The sequence below is a fragment of the Dermochelys coriacea genome, chromosome 3 (genome assembly GCF_009764565.3).
Source record: "Dermochelys coriacea isolate rDerCor1 chromosome 3, rDerCor1.pri.v4, whole genome shotgun sequence".
NCBI classification, from domain to species: domain Eukaryota; kingdom Metazoa; phylum Chordata; order Testudines; family Dermochelyidae; genus Dermochelys; species Dermochelys coriacea.
The window spans coordinates 50177044-50198945 of record NC_050070.1 but is presented as its reverse complement, the minus strand read 5'-3'; the positions used below and the strand labels follow the sequence as shown (position 1 = coordinate 50198945).

At 39.0% G+C, this 21902-nt stretch overlaps 1 long non-coding RNA gene across 1 annotated transcript in view; it reads right to left on the bottom strand.

The window, feature by feature from the left end:
• The window catches only part of LOC119852953, a 155627-nt gene extending 138270 nt beyond the window's left edge, over positions 1-17357 (bottom strand). The window contains exons 1-2 of the long non-coding RNA XR_006279816.1: positions 17309-17357; positions 15796-15959 (exon numbers count right to left, since the gene is read on the bottom strand). This is a non-coding gene — a long non-coding RNA (uncharacterized LOC119852953). The remainder of the gene's footprint in view (positions 1-15795; positions 15960-17308) is intronic.
• Between the last annotated feature and the right edge of the window lie 4545 nt (positions 17358-21902).

The following is a 21902-nucleotide window of genomic DNA, read 5'->3' as shown; positions in this document are numbered from 1 at the left end:
GTATGAGTGTCTAAACCACAATTAAGCAGCCTCTTAGCCTGAACCCCACAAGCTTGGCCATGGGTGTCTAATTGCAGTGTAGACATACCTTTAGAAAATATTATCCAAAAAACTGATCAGCATAGTCCTATTTAGATTAAACCTCCTGTAATGGAAAGGTTTGCAGCCTGCCTATTTTACTGTCCTTTCCCAATGCCAAAGATGAAGTGCTGTCAGTATACATGCACATTCTCATTTGATGGGGGATGACTTAACCTAATGACATTAACATTCAACATGACTCAAGTATTTAGAGTTTGGGAATATAGATGGTCTGCATTAATTTTCTCTTTGAAATCAAGCAAAAATGCTAATGTGGTTCTTTATTTCTATATCTGTCTACATCTGTCTCTTTAAATATCTATCTATCTGTTTTGATGATCTGAATGCTGATTCACTAAGTGCCTTTAGCCATTTAGTCATAGTCATGGACAGGAGAAATATGAGCCCTCAAAATCATCACACAGCTAGTCTGTTTACTCCATTCAATTAGATATAATAACAGAAAATTGGTTATGCTTGAAATCTGGGAGCAAGAAAATAAATAACTAATTAGCATAACAATATTTTTTCTTTGATAGCTAACACATATTCTAAAATCTTGCATTTAAAACAGAACATTTTTGTAGTGCACCACTGAAACTTGTCATATCTAATTATTAACTTTTGTATTTAAACACAGTTAAAAAGAAAACTGCTGAGCATACTTTTTTTAGCATGTGTACATCCACACATACTACATGCTACCATCCTCAAGGGATATTTAAAATGACCAGAGCTATTGCATCCCCGTTGAAGGCCACTAGCTAATCAACCCATATTAACACAGAAGGTAATTGAGTTCCCAGTGTTCAGAGACAGCTTCTTGCACAAACAAATTACTCACAGAGGTGTCATCGATAATAAAATTTAGACAGAGGATGAAAGACTTCAAATTATCAGTGTGTCACTTAGGACCTCCAGCCTACTATTTTTATAGTCTCCTTCCACGAGCTCATCTTACTTTCTGTAATCAGCACCAGAACTATTCACTTGTTCCCTCTTAAGCTTTTATCTCTGTGAAGTGAAGGTGACAGTGAAACACTCTTCTGTCAGATCCTCTTGGCAACATTCCCACAATACCTGCTGGACTGTTTTGATCCCATTCCATATGTCCACAATTTAAGCAGCACTACAACTCTATCTCTCTGAATTGTATCATACTGCACTGCAGGGCACAATCCTATGTTACCTGAGTTTGGAAGTAATCTTTTCAGGCTATTTCAATTTTCACATTAAAGAGCCTGCTGCCTGAAACTTGATGATTACAGGTTTGTAAGGACAGGATCAAACAGAAGAAGATGCTAGCAGGGAGTCAAAGTGAGAACATTATTCTGCAGAGATGGCTGGTTTCCTTTAAATAAATTCAGAGTCATCTGCAGCAACATTGATCTAAGTATGGCATTGCAGTTAAATATTACTGCAGATCTATTCCAGCACATTTCTTATGTGTAACTACTGACAGGAAAATAATGTATGAGACTGCTGGTTTTATCATTTTCTCATTGTACCTCTGGATTATTAAGTACAGAGATTGAAGAGTTAAGAAAAGCTTTGCAATATATAAACAGTTACATATATAATAACTTAAGCAATAAAACTATCAATTATTTTGTCTGCTGATTAAATACTATAAATATTGATTTAATACTTCCAATAATCAATTTCTTTTTCAATGCAATTAGTTTTTATAAACAGACAATAACTGTTTTTTTGCCTGAAATCAGTCAAGTGTTCTTAGCTCACATTACATCTTAGCTCACATTACTGGTTGTTAATACAGTAATTCTTTAACAATGAAACACTCTGTCATGTCAGCATACTTACTAACTAGATAGTAAAGACCTGCACTGTTTTGTGCATTGATTTGCTGTTCATTGAAAAAACTATTTACCTAAAACCATCATTGCTCACCCCTCAAACATATAAATAAAAAAAAGGGGTTTGGACATACAGATATGAAATCCATTAAAATGTGATATTTGCTCTATCAAGAGGTGTCAGGCACATATTCCTTAATTCTTGAAAATATATAAGGACACCAGTACTAAATTAAAATATACAACTGTTTTAGAACCAGTTTGTAGCCCTGGCTGTATGGCTGTGCATGAGGGTTAGGGAAGCAAGACACCACACACCTCATTTCCCTGTGCAGACTCCCTGGTCCTTCTGTCCTGGTGCTTAGAGATAAATGAGCAATGTACACTTGCTACTCCCCTCCTTAAAGCAGCTGGTTGGGAAGAGGCATGGAGTGGGCAGAACCTTGGCTCCAGCTTTCTAACATGTCAGCTAAGGCAGCTGTGCTGGCACATGGGGGGAAGTAGTCTGCCACTAGTAAGGGCCAAAAGTAGATTACTATCCTCTCCCTGGCCCACAGGAGCAAAGAGGTGTTGGAGCACAGAAGGAATCATTAATATCATCACAGACTTTGAATCATCCCTGTTGGAGAATGGAAAAGCAATCCATAACAATTCTGCTCAATTCAGATATTTTAGCTTTTTGTGCCTTCCATAAACAGTTGGAATTAGGATACTTCAATGTTTATTTCATCTTCATCACCTCTCATACAGTGATCTTACCTTTCTGCTAGTTTTCACTTTCAATGGAATCTATTCATCTATTACTTTGATTCTCTTCTATTCCATTGCTTATCTGCACAATAAATTACCTGTAGAGGAAGTGTTTTGAAAGTGAGAAAGGAGAAATATAAATCACTTCTTAACTAATTTGCAATTATCTGTAGCTCTGGGCCTAGGCTTGTCATTCCCAGATGTCTGAAAGTTTAAAAATTATGTGCTTGACAATTCTGAACCTGGGAGATTTTCCACATTGTGTGTCATGACTGGGGCTTGGGTGGTCTAGATGGTTGGAGCAGTGGCAATCAAACCTAGGAGTTGAAGCAGTTATAGTCAGAGGCCAAGAACATTGCCATAGGTCCAAGCCGGATTCAGGAATCAGGAGTCAGTGTCAGGAGTCAAAGCTGGGGTCAGAAGTCCAAAAGCAAGCCAAGATGCAAGTCCAAGAGGGTCACTACAATGGCAGAAGAGTCCACATTGTTGCATGGACACTTCCTGAAACTTCTCCTGGGCTTCGGTAGGGTACCTTGACCAATCAGGGCCATGAGGGAAAATGTGAGTTTGGCTTTACAAGGTCATACTTCCTGTTGTACTTATCTTCACAGGGTTTTTATGATAATGCATACAGCACTATCATGGCTGCCAGGTGGTAGTGCCGCGGTATCTATGGTCCCACAGACCTGGGTTCTAGTCCCCATAGAATTTCACAGTATCAGCCATTTCATTTTCTAGAACTTGAAAGCATGCCTCCCTTGTTTTATTTAAAAGAAGCAGCTGAACATTATGTCTGATTGAAAGATACCCTTTAGGGACAGGTATAGGCTCTCTCCAAAGTAATGGCATTACTTACTCATTATTTAAGGAAGACATTAATTGCAATTTTGGATGAAGCTATGTATTATAGATTCTGACAGTAAATCTTTGGGAGCTTTCCTCACCCAGAGGGATTCAGTAAATCTTTGGGAGCTTTCCTCACCCAGAGGGATTCAAAATTTAGAGATGAAAGCCGCAGTATTGTAAAATTCTTGAGGCAGGCACTATCTTTAGTTGTGTCTTGTACATCAACCACATCATTAGATAAATAACAAACTCAATAAATAAAATAATGATAATTCGTGGATCCACTCCTGTAAAGGACCCAGGAGAGGGGTTTTAGAAAGTTCTCATTCAAACATAGGGTGAATAGGAATAAATTTTCCATTTTCCTTCTTCAGGGAAAAGGAAATAAATTTGTGATTCTCACGTGATTCTCAGGGAGGGGAATTGGAGAAAGGAAATATATTTTATAAAGATATTTGGGATACTAAAATTACAATTTTACAATACAAAAAAACCTTCAAAGACCATGTCTTCTCTGTCAAAAGAATTGGAAGAGAAGATCTCTCTCTCATCAGGTTAGCTAAAAGTCAAGGCAACTCAGACTGAGTCATGCATGCTATATAAGGGATTGAACTAAAGAGAAAATCAGAGCTGTTTGTTCCAGAACTAGATATTGAGCTTTACTAGGCCAAGGATACTTCCTCTACATTTTTTCAGAAAATGGTTAAGTGAAGCAATGGATAAGTAAAGCAAAATCCCTTTTCCCCCAGGAAGGTTGATTAAAAAGCAGTTAAATGTTAAGTTAAATAGGGTTGATAACAAAATACAATGTATTGCTATACTTGCAATATATAGGCATTGTGTTTTCACATTTGACTATTTCTGGATGGTTAATAGAAATACCAAAATAACTGTACGTCTGGCTTGTGTCTGTTCACTAATCCAAAACCAGTGAGGATTATGGTGATATTCAGAGAGAGGTGTAATTCTCTATTGTCATTGAAATAGAATATCTTTATTTAGCTATATCAGCACCTACCACATTTTTTAGGTCTGCAATTTATGTGCAGATGCAGGATTGAAACTATGAAAGTGAAAGTTTCATAGTTCACCATGGGTCTTACATGCCCTTTGCTTACCAGATTTTCTAAGGGATCACATCTGCTCAGTATGGAGGTGATGAAGATCAAACAAACTTCAATGTGTCTTGATTCCAACTGTTTATGGAAGGAACAAAAAGCTGAAATATCTGAATTGAGCAGTATTGTCATGTCTTGCTTTTCCATTCTCCAACAGGGATGATTCAAAGGCTGTGATTATATTAACAAGATCATCAGATTGGCACAATAGCAATAAGAAAAGGCAGAATCTATCAGCGGTTGGGTGACAGTGGTGGAGGTGGCTTATGAGAACCCTAGGGAGGAAGTAGAATTTGATCCAGAATATTTGTTTCCTATTGGTTCAATGTGAATGTCATTCCATCACGCAGGAGGTAAAGAAAGCTGAATGTCACAGCATGATTGATCTGATGAGCAGATATCAGGCAGACATGCTGTTTGATGTGTTGATCTGCAAGTAACATACCTTGGTAACAATCTTTGAAATATTTCATAGCACATTTTTATTGTGGTCCAGCACTACAGCTATCCCAGCAGGCCCCGTTGATCACTCAGGACAGAGATGCTACTTTGTAAATGTTGGAAAAATTAAAATCTGCTTGTACTACTGTTATTTTAGGATTTTTCCCCACATATATGACCTATTGCAAGATCTATAATTGCTCAAAGACTGAAGTCTTCAGATCTCTTTTCAGTGACCAAGTGAATTTCCATCTTTTATGGTTTAAGACCAGAATGACTGCAAAGCCATTTGCATTCCTTTTCTTCTGCATACAATAAAACTGATTTCTAAATCTAATGATCTATCAAGTAGACCCTTTTAATGTGATTTTTTTATGTTATATCATGTGCAAAATTACCTTGCAGTGCAAAATAAATGCTCTCCTAGGATTATATACATCTACACAAATGGATCAAGTTTAAAAAGGATACAAGTGATATTGTAAACATGTTAAATATTGCCACTGATGAACCCAATTTGTCTAATAAGTAAATATGTGGATGAATTAGTTTCCATAATTTTATAAATGCAACTAGGTATTTAAATTTCATAAATTCTTTCATTTCTTAGGGGAAAACTTTTCTATATCTAGAGTAGGGTTGCAACTTTCTAATTGCACAAAACTGAACACCCATACCCTGCCCCTACCCCACCTCTTCCCTGAGGCCCCCCTCCTTCTCCAGGGCCCCACCTGTGCTCACACCATCCCCCCTCCCTCTGTCACTTGCTCTCCCCCACCCTCACTCACTTTCACCAGGCTGGGGCAGAGGGTTGGGTGCAGGGGGAGAGAGTGAGGGCTCCGGCTGGGGGTGTGGGCTCTGTGGCAGGCAAGGATGAGGGGTTTGGTGTGCAGATCTGGGCTGGGGAAGGGGTTGGACTGCGGGGGGACAGGGTTTGGGCTCCAGGAGGGAGTTGAGTGCAGGAGGTAACTCCAGGCTGGGGCAGGGGATTGGGGTGTGGGATCCTGACATCATTTACTGTGGCTCCCAGGAAGTGTCTGCCAGGTCCCTGCAGCCCCTAGGAACATGGGCAGCCAGGAAGGCTCTGTGCACTGCCCTTGCGCCTGCAGGTGCTGCCCCCGCATTTCCCATTGGTCGTGGTTCCCAGTCAATGGGAGCTGCGGAGCCAGCAGTCGTGTGTGGGCAGAATGTGAAGCTTCCCTGGCTGCCATGGGGATCTGGTGGCTGCTTCCAGGAGCTGAGCAGAGCCAGGATAGGCAGGGAGCCTACTTTAGCCCTGGACCCACGCTGTGCCACAGAACGGACTTTTAACGTCCTGGTTGGCGGTGCTGACCAGAGCCGCCAAGGTCCCTTTCCAACCAGGTGTTCTGGTCGAAAACCAGATTCCTGGCAACCCTAATCTAGAGGTGAAGAGTAATGTAATACAAGGGAGGATTTTTGAATGTAAACTAAATATCATTATAACAAAACACACCCTTTTCACAATTCACGCCCTGACAATTCCAGAAACTGTGGGTACTTAGTAAAGAAAATGTTATAAACAATTATACAATGAAAATATTACACACAAGGGGTGAATGCCAACTTAATGGAACATACTTTATCCATCCCACTTCTCTAGAACTGGATGAAAATATTTTGTACAAAATGTTTTGGTTTTAGTTTCTCTGAAAAATGCAGATTCGGGTTAACCAAAACATTTTGCTAATTTGTATCAACTTCATTGAATTGTTTTGGTCAAAAACCAAATAAACCAAACAAACAACTCTGAAAAAGTCAAAATGTTTATGATTGAAATACTCATTGCAGGAGCTCAAGAAGAGAAGCATTCAGCAAGGAGGAAGAGGAGCCCTGAGGTAAGTATGAAGAGAAAGAGGCTACATGGGAAAAGGCCCAAGAAATAGCAGTGGCAAACTGAAGGAAGCAGTACATGGCTGATGTGTGTTGGGTCGCTGGGCTGGGACTGGAGTAGTCGGTGGGGCTGGGTCCCCCCATCGGCTTATTAGTGAAGTGGAACTAAGCCCTGAGAAAGACAAGGCTCTGGTGGGAAGCCCAAGTGAAGGACAGGGACTTAAAGGGGCTGAGAGACATGGCTGAAGACTGTGTTGAGAGCAAACAGTGTGTGACATTGACTGTGACATTTGACTGGAGGGCTGAGTTGTTAAAGACCCACCTAGTGATGTAGGCAATGTGCCTGAGGCGTGTGTGTGTGTGTGGTGGAGGATTGCAGCTCCACACCCAGCTGATGGGAGAATCTCAGGAGGTGACAGGTTTCAGAGTAGCAGCCGTGTTAGTCTGTATTCGCAAAAAGAAAAGGAGGACTTGTGGCACCTTAGAGACAGTCTCTAAGGTGCCACAAGTCCTCCTTTTCTCTCAGGAGATGAGTGGCCCTGTCAGATACCCCTCTCTGGTGATGGAATGGAATGAAAGCAGTAGCGGGGGAGGGAGAGAAAATGTACATTCTTGAGCCATTTTTGAATTGCAAAGATTTCTTATACACAATCTGTGTCTGAAAAGGTTTTTTTTCCTAGCCCTGCAACTATACCACTCATTCAGACTCTCATCTCCCATCTTGATAACTGCAGTGTTTTCTCTAGGCTCACAAAAAACACATTTGCCTGCTCTCCAGTCCATACAAAATACCCTCTCTAAAATGATATTCCTGGCTCACCACTTTTATCATGTCACCCCCACTTGGAATCGTTACATCAGCTACAACTTATCCACAGAACCAAATCACAGCTTTCACAAGTTTGCATAACTCTTCCCTGCCTTTGTCTCACTTCACATTAATTTCCTGTCTCAGCAATTTCTCTATCTTTTCTATTCATTTGCCAGCTTCTCACACAAACATATCCATGCAATGACCTTCCTGAGCTCATTTATACAGCTTCTACCCTCTATCCTGAAGCCTCTCCTCAAGACACACTTCTGCACTAAGGTCTACAGAAAAACTAGCTGACTTACACTGACAAGTTTGAGAAATAATTGATATAACTCTGTGGAAGGGAGTAGAAGACCCACAAACTTATGCTGACCGCTATATGTGGCCAAGACACCTACAAAAGTTGTAAATTCTACTTGGAGGAGACAGACCCATTCTGACTGAGCTAGCAGCTAAAAATAGTCATGAAGCTGTGGTAGTGCGAATAGCAGGAGAGCTAACCACCACGTCTAAGACCATAAATATGACTCCACCTTCCATCCCTTGTGCTGCCACAAATGCATTTATATTTTTAGAGGTGCAGTAGCTAGCTCAATCACAGCTAAGGTATGTCTCTTTGAACTAGAATGTACACCTCCCAGCTCCAGTGTAGACGTACCCATAGTCAAGTATTACCTTTGTCAGCTTAGGAGTATCTGCTTCTCCCTCCCATTTGTCTGTCTTTAGTCTGTGAGCTCTTCAGGAGAGAGAACATGTCTACTTTTCTGTAGGGAAGAGAACCTAGTCCTTTGTAGACATTACTGGAAAACATTCTTACCAACTAATAATTTGCCCTTATTGCCAATCCTGTTATGGTGACCCCATAACCTTTGTATTGCACCTATTGTATCTGATAAGACAAAGTCTGGGCCCGATGCTGAAAGGTGTTGCATGCATCAATCCCTTTTGAAGTCAGCAGGTCAGATTCATTACTGGTGCGACCCAGTGCAATCCCACTGATTTTATTCTGTTTGCTCTTTTTCTGTAAATCTGAATTTGACTTACTAGGAGCTATAAATTCTTATCTGGGCCCACAGCAGGCTATCTATGGGGACATTACTTTGGGAAAAGGAAATTTGTCTGAAATGTATGCTTTAATAAAAAAAAAATCTTCCAGCTCTTATCTAGTTTTTATACTTATAGTAGAGACAAGAAATTCGGTGAGCCATTTGCAACATATACATGCATAGATTCGGGGGGGGGGTTGGCAGACAACTTATATTTTATTGTAAACTATGACGAGGCAAATATAGCAACTTCAGTTACAGATTTATAAAGCATCAGTACACCTTTTCATATCCATGACTCCTGGAACAGGTTCCCTTTTAAAAAGTCATATTCTACATTTAAAAGCATCACATTTGTTATTTTGTTTGAACCTCAAGTCCTTTTAAAGCTGTACACTTTGACAATCGAGTTAGAAGTAATTTCAATATGAGAAATATTTGAAACTATTACAAACTTGTTAGTTTTAATACTTAGGGAACTAGAAAAGTTACTCCTATAAGTTGTGGTGGTGGTGGTGGTGGTGTTTATTCTTTTTAATATGTGACTTATAGAAGTAACCCAAGAAAAAGGGCTAGAGAAAAACTTTGTTTTAAATGAGGCTCAGTGCAGCCTGTAGGCAGGAATTAATTCTGAGTTGTGAAGTGGTTTTTTGTTACCAGTATCATTACTTTCAATCTTGCTAAAAAGCAAAGTGAGATCTTTAGTGAGTCCAGCAGGATCGGAGTCCATCATGACTGTACAAATATATCTTTGTCCTGCTGTATGTACTAGTTAACATCAGAAAAACTTTACTGTGTAAATATTAATGTTTAATGAGAAACTTTCAATGTTCTTCATTAAACAGCCTATTCCTTACTTCAGATTACAGGTCTCTGATCTCAGTGCAGCTTCTGATAATCCCAAACCATGCTTAGAACACCTCAAGCAAATGCTGTACATTCCAAGAAACAGTATCACTATAAACCCAATTCTCTAACGTCTTTAGGGGAACACCTTAGGCCTAGTTTATGCTAGAAAAATTAGGTTGGTTTAACTACATTGTCAAGGTGTAAAAAATCCACACCCTTGAGTGGCATAGTTAAGTCAATTTAAGTCCTTGTGTAGACAGCACTTTGTCAACGGAAAAATTCTCTGCCTCTCAGGGAGGTGCATTACCTACACCGATGGAAGAACTTCTCCTGTCAGCATAGGTAGTGTCTACGCTGAAGCGCTACAGCAGTGCAACTGTGCTGCTGTCATGTTTTAAGCGTAGACAAGCCCTTAGTCCCTCCTTATTACATGGTACGGAAAAGAACAAAATCTCAAAAATGGGAGGGAGCTGGGCAGAAGGAAAGACAGATATTCCCTCTTGTTACTGCTATGCAGTTTGAGGCAGCAGTAACTCCATACAACCAAAAAGGGGTCATGGGCAAAAGAATAGTCTCTGTTATTTATATTAGAGTAGTTCCTAGAGGTGCCCAATTGAGATCAGGGCCCCATTGTGCTAGGTGCTGTATACACACATAGTAGGAGACAGACACTGCCCTAAAGATCTAAATAGACAAGAAAGACAAATGGTGGGAGAGAAGAGAGGCAAAATGACTTGCCTAAGGTCAGAAAATAGATAAATGGCAGGGCTAAGAACAGACCTACTGTCTCCTGACTGCTAGTCCAGTACCCTAGTCATTAGACCAATTTGCCTCTCTAGTCTACTGTGATGGAGAACGTGCTTTTTAAAGACCACATGAAAACATCTGGCCCATTTAATACTTCTTGAATCAGCATTAACTCTGCTTCTGCACTCTTAATGTTCAGGTGATTGCAGGAACTGGCTGTCAGCCAATGACAGTGCTGCTGAGAGCTGGCTATCTTACCACTGATATGGGAAGGAGGTGTGAGGAACTCAGAAATAAAGTAGGTGGGCTACCTGTGGATTCTAGAGCTTCACTACTTTTGTCAAGCCTGCATGTGGTTTTGAGTGCTTTATTCACTCTAGCATGTTTTTACATGGGAATGGAGTGATATGTTCCCTTGTGCTAACCTACTGGCCTGGAACACCATTCTATTCTCCTTTGCTCTGAGCAAGAGAATCCATTCCCTCAATATCACTTTCTTTTCTTTTTACCTTATACCTCTCTCTGTAAAGTGTGTGTGTGTTTGTTTTTTGGGGGTTTTTTTTGGACAATCAGCATGAAGGATGTGATAGCTCGAGGGAATGGCTTTGCAGTGATAAGCATTATGTTTAAAATATGTAGATTCCTAGAACAACAGCTTCACAAAATTCTTTATCCTTTTCAGCGAGATATCTTTGGAGGGAGCTAAATGAGTAAGTTTCAGAGGAGGCCTGACAAAATGAAGTTGTCTGTGCTGTGCTTGGACATTAGGAATCCCATAGCATTTTGCATAAAATAGTGGTTTATCACAGTGTCCTTGACTCAAGACCCTCCATTGTTGTACAGCATGCTGTGCTGTGCACCAGCTGATCTCTTCACCAGAGGTGCAACACTTCAGAGGTGTTTGTAGGTGGTTATTTCTATATTGCCTGTAAAACACCATGCACACCTGTGACAAAGAAAATAGGTCACTGTATTGAGGAGCTTACACTCTAAGATGGACACAGAATAGGTATTCTTTTTAAACCTCTTTTTCTTTGCAGGAAAATCCTTGGCAAGAGAGAGGAGCTGGATCATGATGTTGCATGAATCTATAAAATGAGTTATAGCTCTCTCTCCCCGCAAACTGAGAGGAAAGGGTCTGTTGAACTGAATGTCTCTCTAAGACCCAGCATCCCTCCAAATGTATAATTTTGCAAGCTAAATAAAAGGTGGAAGGCCTGAGAGGTACATGGTACTGTTGTGAGAGTGGTTACTTACTAATGGCCTAAAAAGTCTATCACCATGGTAAACAATTTTCTGATGACCCTTACACTCTGTGTGATTGCACCTATGATTTGAGATCCTGCAGGAGGGAAGGTGCTATCCATATGTACAACAGTGGGCTAAATTTTCTACTGATGTATATGGGTGCAGCTCAATTGAACTCAAGGGAATTGCACTAGCAGAGAATTTGACCCAGTGTTACTGTAGAATAATAAAATAAATGTTTAGTTTATTGTGTTACAAGTTATGTAAATAGAATTGGGCAATCAGAAGCAGAAAGGGAAAGAACTGGGAAGTTGATGGGGAGGGAGATGAGCAGAAAGCGCAGGAGATAAAAAAGGATTGATAACAGGAGAAGGGAGATAAGAAGAGCAAGAGTTTTGCAAAGGAGAGAGAAAATTAGAGGAAATTGGAGTGAAGAAAGGAGGTCTGAAGAAAAAGATACTTTTTCTACATTCCACTTTGTAAGATAGAAAGGAAGATATAAACAAAGAGGACTGAAGGGAATAGGGGGTGAATTTATTTTGAAACACATTGCCACTTGGCAAAACAACTCATTGTCATTACTAACTCAAGAGGCTGGCCAGCACTGTCAATTTACAAAGAACCCCATCTAATGTTATATGATTAGCTCAGGTGAGCCCCCTGTTCTACACTATATAGAGAGTTTACTTTGCTGTATGTAATAACCTCTTACTATATTGTAGCATGTATGCATCAGTTGTTCCTGTCTCTTCAGACTCCTAAGCTCATCTGCCTCTGATTTCAGATACATGAAAGAAATCGAGAAGCTGATGAGAAAGGAGCAACACTGAAAATTTTATGCTTCTGAGGTAATGAAAATAAAAATAACATAGAACATCCCAGTGAATCCTACATGATAGCAGAATAGTGATGACATTTGCCAAGAGATTGCCTACATTTTCTCCAGTTTTAGTAAAGAAATGGGAAGTAATTGCCCTCACTACTTTCTTGAGACCCAGTCTATGACAAACAAATGGTGACTATCTAAAAATGGGTGACAGTGATCTCTTTAAAGCAGAAACAAAGACTGTCTCTGGGGGAACAGCAACTAGATATATGGTAGGTAAAACAGTTTGCTGCTCATTGCAAAACCAAACCAAAGAAAAGCAATTCTCCATCAACCTTAACATGTTACACTATTCTAGATAAGAGGATAGTTTTAACTGAACTTTAATGCCTTTAATACAAGTGAGTCTAAAATTATAGATTACATTTTATGGGCCTACTTCTTATTTACTTCTGCCCTTGTACATTGCTTTGACAGTATAAAGGGGCCTTAAAGTAGGAATAAACTAAACCCAGTTTATAGCCCATTTGCACTACCAGAGTAGGGTAAAGGGGCTTTAATGCAAATGAGAATAAGGCCCTATATCCCACATGCAGTACGGGGCAACTGACCAATAGCTGAGTGTCAGCACATCATTAGTATATTTGCTGACAAGTGTCTTTAAGCAACATTGTAGTGTTATGAAAACTTTGATTCAGTTTTTGCTCTTTTCTACTGTGTCCTCTATAACTCACCACCATCCATCCTTGCTTTATTCCGTCTTACACTTCAGAGAACTTTATCTTCCATACAGTGGTTGTCAATCCTAAAATTCACTAGAGGCATTTTTTGGAGATCCTGTTATGCCTAGAAGTGTCATTGCTAAGGTCCTATTCCTGCAATCTGAGTCATACATGCTTTTGACAAGAAATAAAGGCAAATCATTCCCCCTCCCTCTGCCTCCCTATGGTAGAAGGGCATGAAAATCTTGCAGATACATGATCAGGGATACAGAAGGAGAAAGTATACCTCCTTCCTCCTTCCTTTCGATTCAGTGGTTCTCCTCTGTCAAACTGAGGATTTCTGTATAGAGAATGTTGGATCAGGGCAGAGCTAAGGGGTAAGCATATTTATCCTCTAAACCATATGAAGATACAAATTACTGAAACAGACTAAATTAGGTTAACTTTTTGAGCCAATCCCACTGCCTGATGTAAACCCCATCAACACTCCCCATAGTGAAGTGGAGTTCCAAGGGTAGCATCAGCAGCAGTTGACAGAAAAAGCTTCAGTAGGATTGTCCCATTGACCATAACATTGAATGTGATAGCCCAGCAGGCCGCAGTGGTAATCCCAGGACACCTGGCCAATGTTCAGACAACCCTGTCCTTCAGCAAATCTCAGTAGACATGTGGGCTATCAGTGGATCTGAGACCCTTGTTCTCAAGAGAATGGACATCACTTTCCCTACAACTGATGAACAGAGTGTAAACTGCAAGGGGAACTTCATAGATTAAGGCCAGCAGGAACCGTTATGATCATTTAACCAAGTGGATCCTGTATCAAGCCTGTAACGTCTGTCTGAAATAGAGCACATATTTAGAAAACATCTAATCTTCATTTAACAACTTCAAGTAATGGAGAATGACTGTAAAAAAATTGCAGCTTAATTCTTGTCTGAATTTTTCTAGTTTCAGCTTCCACTCACTGGATTTTATGTTTGTCTGAGAGATTAAAGATCCTTCTATTATCAGAAATCTTCACCTCATGTAAGTATTTCTGGACCATGAACAAGTCACCTCTTAATCTTTTTTTAAGATCAATAGAGTGAGCTTCTTTATCTCATTGTAAACTTGGTTTTCCAGACCTTGAGTAATTCTAGTCACACTTTTCTGAGTGCTTTCCAATTTGTCGATATCTTGTGTCCACAGAGGAACGGGACACCATATTCCTGTAATAGTCTCACTAGTGCCATATACAGTGGTAACACCCTCAGACTTCTACTAATTATTCCCCTTCTTATAAATCCAAGGACCACATTTACTGTCTTACTCTCTGTATTACGCTTGAGCTCACAGAAATCTAGTGCCCTATACAGACTTTTTTCCTGAATAGGGGATGATTTGAGCCAAAATTCACATTGATTATAACTATATATCTCCATTGGATATTTTAAAATATATAGTAGTCAATCAAAGAACATACCTGTTTTAAACTATAATATATATTAGACTTTTGTCCAGATGCAAATCCTAGCAACAATAACCATACAATCACACTAGGGTTTTTTTAATGTAAAATGTTTGCTTAGACTGATAAATAGATTTAACACATTAAAGGCTAGTGCAGATAATTAAGTAGATGCTTTTTTTTTAAAAAAAAAAAAAAGCTTTTTTTAAAAAACAACAGATCAGAGAGAATAATTCTGCCTTTCTCATTATAAAAATGTTAATCTGTGGCTTCATTATATCATATTAAGCTGTATTAGTTACATAATGATGTTGAACTCTCAGTTAACTGATCTGTGGGTGGCTTAATGAGTCAGATTTCTATCAGGGAAACAATGAATTGAAAAATGATTGATGACCATTGCAATATTATCAAAAAGATACTGAGACAGTCCTATAATTTTGTCTGTGACTGCTGAAATTTAGCAACTTCCTTTTACTGTACAATATATGAATCCCATTAACTAGTTAATACTAGGAGACAAGATTTCCTACAAAGACAAATACTACCAACATCATTGGGTTGGATGCTACTTTCAATAAAAAATTATTTCCACTTTCCCTATTTTGTCTCATTTTGTTCCTGCAGAAGATGAGTATCTTTAGTCCCATAAAGATGAAGTGCTTGTCCATGGGCCTACCATCTCAAGATGGATGCATTTGTGGTTACTACATTTGGACCTGAGGGCTTTTGGAAGTTTAATCTTAGATGAAGATTATCTCTGACTGCCTCTAAGCCAGCAAACTCCTAAATTCAACCATCACCCAGATCTGATCTCATAATCTCTCTCTTTGCTTCCACTTGTACTTCAAGATTCAAGGTTCACCTCATGTGTACACATGCTATGTGAATTATGAAAAACAGTTCAGCCATCAAACCCAATATGCTCAGTGTGGTCCAACATCTAGCCCTAACTAGATCCAATACAAAATTACTTTTTAAGAAATCACTAGGTAGCAAAGACTTTCTTCAGTTTCCATGTGTTTTTCTAAAACAAGAAATATACAAAATCAAATATGATGTGACAATCTATGCTACATTTTCCTTTTCTTTGTCCAGACATACTAGTATTTGCAGCTTCATTCAAAAGGCATAAATCCAAGTTAGTATTTGTGTCAACCAAATCAGTAACATATCCATAATTGCTACGTACAATTCTGTGTTAAAAAGTGATTTGACAGTCTGCTTGTATTTGCGTTATTCCTCCCATTCAGCTTTGGCATGGTCTGTTACTAACTCTTCTACAGGCACTTGAGGTATGCCTAGCTTCTCAGCAAACTGGTTAGCACCCATTCCAGTGAGCATCACATAAGGTGTCTAAAAAAAAAATCAGAGAGAGCAACAGAATAGTAAAAATAATCTTCAATGCTATCAACCGCATGATACATTACCAAATTATTATATTTAAAGTTTCTATTGCTTTAGCACCCAGAGGCCCTAATTAGAATCAGTCCCATTCTCATAGGCTTCTGTAAACACATTTGAAGAAACAGACCATTGTGCAAAGAGTTTTTGGTCTAATCAATATACTGTAGGTTTAAAAGATTCTTAGGCTGATGTTTTGCAAGTTGCCTCAGGAATTTGGACTTCCAAATTCCATTGGAATTAATGGGAATGGTGCATGTAAATTTCTTAGTCAGCATTGAAAATCTCAGCCTTAAGGTTTGAAGTACAGTCTAATTTGTTTTGGGGCCTACAAGAAGGCAAATTTTAGTCACCAACTTAATTTTCTCTGTGAGAATTATGCATGATACCAAAAATAAAGAAACAATGATTTTGGTCCACTTCTCTTTATTTCTCCCCTTTCTCATTTAAATCTCACTGTCTAATTTTTCCCATTTCTTTCCTTTAATTTTTTTCTTTGCCTTCATTTTTTTTATTTTTCTTTCTTCTCTCACTATTTTCTTTCTTCTCTTCCTTAAGTTCAGAGTCAGCATGATGAGTATCATGTTACTAATTACTACTCTTGTTATTAAATTGTGCATTACTTGCAACACTTCTGAGAACAAAAGATACCACATTCCAATTCCGTGATTGTATACAATGTTTCTCCATAGAGTGCAATAGAAAGAAGTTAAAAAACCCTTTTTAAAATATGGAAGGAAATCCCTATTCAATGGCCTTCTGCAGAACTGGCGTTATTCTACTCATCTGCACAGGGGTGCAGTTATTCCCATAACAATGGAGTGGGGACCTGCACAGAGTGTCCACATACCAAGTCCACTATAGATCCAATCTCTGTGGTGCTTCTCTGCATGTCCTGTACATCAGGGACATGAGCAAAAGGATCGGAAAGATACATTCTTACTAATTAGACTGTAGTAATGCCCAGAATACACTAAGCATTTTCCAAACACAAAGGAAAGTTAAGTTTGACATGGTCCCTGTGGGGCAAGCAGTAGCCACTACAGTCACAGGGCTACAGCAGTAGCCACAGAGTGACTCTTCTTTTACTCTCTAACCTGAGGGAAAAGGGAGGATTTGAGCCTGAGGCAGGAGCAGGAAAGATCTGGACCATTATTTGAGTGAGTTAGGTCAGAAGAAAGAACAAGGAGTACTTGTGGCACCTTAGAGACTAACACATTTATTTGGGCATAAGCTTTCGTGGACTAAAGCCCACTTCATCAGATGCTGCAGTGATGACAGTGCAATTGTGATAGCAGTACCTTGGGATTTCCTATGTAGTCCTTCACATCTGTGCTAATTTGTTTGAGTTGGAGTCAGCATCATTACCCTACAGTGAAATAAGTATATAAAGATATTTGTGCCTTTCCATCATTGACATCCTTTCCTTGGATTTGAACACAATTCATTAAGGTTCTGTATTTGTGCAGATAGTTCCTGTACCAGCAAAAAAAATGTTTTTCATTTCAATTCATACTTTATTATGTCATTTAATTTGTCTTTTATTTTCATATATATTTCATAAGGGATAAGTTACAAGAATCTGCTTCCTATTTTGTCATAGATAGATGGATTCATTTTTGTTGGAGAAGTAAAAGCATAAAAGTAGTTTGCATTTTTTGGATAAAGAATCAATGCTGCTAACAAGTCCAATACTTTGACAGGTTTTTTTAAGTCCTTTATATTATAGCAATATAAAAGAACAGTACTTTCAATCCACTACACAAGACAGCAGTAATTTCTTCCACAGTACTTTGGTTCAATAGTATTAACATTATATTTATATAACCTAATAGTATTCTGAATATTTAGATTACATCACAACATGTCTAGATGATATCAACACACACAAGGGTTGCTTCCCATAACAAAGCAACACCCCAATATGTTGTCACTACATTCACTACAGAACTGGGACCTCTGGTCATAAGAACATAAAAACGGCCATACTGGGTCAGACCAAAGGTTCATCTAGCCCAGTATTCTGTCTTCCAACAGTGGCCAATGCCAGGTAGGGTGACCAGATAGCAAGTATGACAACCAGGACAGAGTGTGGGGGGTAATGGGTGTCCATATAAGAAAAAGCTCAGAATATTGGGACTGTCCCTATAAAATCGGGACATCTGGTCACCCTAATGCCAGGTGCCCCAGAGGGAATGAACAGAACAGGTAATCATGAAATGATCCATCCCATCGCCCATTCCCAGTTTCTAGCAAACAGAGTTGAGGGCCACTGTCCCTGCCCATCCTGGCTGATAGCCATTGATGAATCTATCCTCCATGAATTTATCTGGTTGGTTTTTGTTGTTGTTGTTGTTGTTCTATATGAATGTGGGTGGAATCCACTAGGCACAGATTAACTCTACAATATTATGTAAAAATCACTACTTTAGAACTAAAAAAAAGCATCACAATGTGAAGCTGATCTAGGCACTCACTATTTTCAATGAAAATACTATATACATGAAGGAAAATCTGGCTACATGTTTGCATTGGTGTACCTGCACTGAAATCAACAGTTGTACTAAAATAGTAGGGAACAGAATGTGGCCCATGGAGAATGCTGATGAATACAGTATTTTTATTGCATTGTATTGGAATGTATTATTACTGATGTAAGCCTCAGTTTTTTCCTAAGACAGAAGATCTGCTGCATTGCCAGCAGATCAAGGGACGTGATCATTCCCCTCTATTTGGCATTGGTGAAGTCCCATCTGTAGTACTGTGTCCAGTTTTGGGCCCCACACTACAAGAAGGATGTGGAAAAATTGGAAAGAGTCCAGCGGAGGACAACAAAAATGATTAGGGGCTGGATCACATGACTTGTAAGGAGAGGCTGAGAAAACTGGGATTATTTAGTCTGCAGAAGAGAAGAATGAGGGCATATTTGATAGCTGCTTTCAACTACCTGAAAGGGGTTCCAAAGAGGATGGATTTAGATTGTTCTCAGTGGTAGCAGATGAAAGAATAAGGAGTAATGATCTCAAGTTGCAGTAGGGGAGGTTTAGGTTAGATATTAGGAAAAACTTTTTCACGAGGAGGGTGGTGAAGCAATGGAATGGGTTACCTAGGGAGGTGGTGAAATCTCCTTCCTTAGAGGTTTTTAAGGCCTGGCTTGACAAAGTCCTGGCTGGGATGATTTAGTTGGGGATTAGTCCCGCTTTGAGCAGGGGGTTGGACTAGATGACCTCCTGAGGTTCCTTCCAACCCTGACATTCTATGATTCTATGAAAATGGAAAGGATGGAATTGTAATACTCGGGATAGGGAATTGTGTGAAGAAGAGAGGGATTTGTGGTGGGTTATTCCCAATTACTGAACATAAATGTATTTTGATGTCAAGAGTATTTAGATCATATAGATGGGTACCCTTTTTTAGCATTGATATAACTCTAAATAAATGAATTGCATTACTAGATTTCATGTTCTCTTTAGGTTCACTGGCCACTTATACATGAGCGGCAGATATAAAAGGCAAAGGGAGGCTAAGCTTCCCCAAAGAGCCAGTCTGCCACTTTTAGAGTGTGCGACCACCCAAAGGGCTCCTGGGCCATGGCCCTGCCCGCACTCCACCCTGAAGACCTACCTACTCATTCTCTTCGTGCTGAGGCCCTGACCTTGCTCCACCTCTTCCCATCCCTGGTCCACCCGCTTGGGGGTTCAGAAGAGGGGGCAAAGAGGCATGAGCAGCAGGTGGGCAGGGGCCTCGGAAGAAGGGTCGGGGGTAGCCTCAGGGGAGGGGGCCAAGCGGGGCCGGAGATGGAGCATGGGCAGGGCTAGTGAGAGGAGGCCAAACGGGAGCGGGCCTTGTGATGGGGCCATGGTCCAGGCGCACCCTGTCTCCCCAAATGGAGGAGTCACATGCTGCTCATGTACTTATATAAAGGTGGTGATGCTTGTCCTAGCCACAAGTGTTTAAGAATTAGAATTAGTGTAATTAAAATTCCTTTTGGTTGGAAATATGAAAGAAGAACATTTTTCTACAGTATCAGTTTTACTTGTTTCTCGAATCATCCCATGAAAAAAATATTTCAACTGAAGAAATACTTTGCAAGCAATGTGCTGGCTTAGATAGGAAAATTTCTGTAAATATAAAAAGAAGGAAACAAAAACTATCAATGTATTGTGTGGATGTAAAACTAAATTTTAGTGAATATTGATGTTCACTTTACTCCAGCACTAGAGGACAAGTCTTATTTAACTTCAAAAGAGTCAAGGTAAAAAAACCCTGCACTTTGAAAATGCTGTATTATTTATCAGTCTAAAGATACTCTTTCTGACTGCCTTCTGCCCCATATAATAATTCTATAACAACCTAGTCACATTTTGTAAAACTGTATTGGAGGAACACTAACATATCCATTATGATAAAGCCCCAAACGTCATTCTTAACACAAATGGATTAGGGATTTGATATGTAGCACCACAGCCCCAGTGTGCTAACCCATGAGCATGACAGAGAAGTGATAAATGACATTAACCTACCTTTTATGCAACACAATCCATAACCTCTGAGTCAAATCTGTGGTTAAACTTGTAAATGTAGTACTATACATGAATTTTCTCAGTCAAACAACTTCCCATGAGAGTATGCATCAGATTTAATACAAGTTGCTGAACTTATTTATCAAGTTCCTTAGTCTAATATTTATCTATAATGCTTTTGTTGATATAGGTTCTAAGGTACTATGGATTTTTTTATAGTCTGCTTTAAATAATACAAGCTCATATTTCTTGGAACTACCCTTGAGCATTCCTTGTACTAAAATAATATGTAAAAATAAAATGAAGTTCATATTATCAAATACCCCTAATATTCATGTGCAGTACAATGGAAACATTTTGTTATTTGGAATTAACTGGAACATTTTACAATATATTTATGCTCACAGAAAAAGCAATGCAAAGTCTGAAATGCTTATAGGATCTGATTCAAATCCCATTCAAATAAATTGGAGTCTTTCAACTGACCAATGATTTTTGGATTAGGTTTATACTGAATCATAGATGATAAAGATGGAAAAAGACCTCCTAGATCATCCAGTCTATCTCCCTGGCAATACAGAATAATACTTATTGTATATTTTCCAGTGTTTTATTCAAAGTGCTAAGGCTTTTGTTGGCTCAGAGAATACTCTACAGCCTGCATCTCATTGGCAGAAAGATTTTCCATTATTATTATCAATTTGCCTGACTGTAGCACATAGGAAGGAGAATCACTCACAGAATAAAAAGACAGTCCCTGCCCCAAGGAGTTTACAATTGAAGTACAGGAATTAAAAAAACCCACTATGGTGGGTTATAGGCCCACTCTTTATTTTTTTGTGCACCCTAACAGTCTCACTGAATTAAACATGATATTTAGGTGCACAAGTAATTCAGGCTCAGGCTCTACAAGAATATTATAATACACCTAGGAAGCAAAATTATATACATATGTAATATGAAAACTGTACTTGTTATGCATTTTTAAAGCTTACATTTTATCAGTATTACAAATAAACTAATATGCTAAAATCACTAGCATAATTACTTTCATACACTATTAACATCAATAATAATAATATACTTTGATACTAATACAATTAGAACAAAGTTCATGAATAAAAAATTTGGTAATGCAATAAATAGAGCTTCTGAGAAATGCTGATATTGCTGATGGTTTATAGCTTTGCTATATGTTTCAGGAACTATTTTAATTTCTCTCCTGGGACAGAAGTAGAATGGCAATGAGAAGAGTAACACAACAGTCTTGTTATTCTGGATGTGCATGCTGCACCACCACGTTGAATCCATTTTAAAGAGATGCTCTATTACTGTTTGAGGAATTTGTATTGCTCTAAAACACAGTGGATTG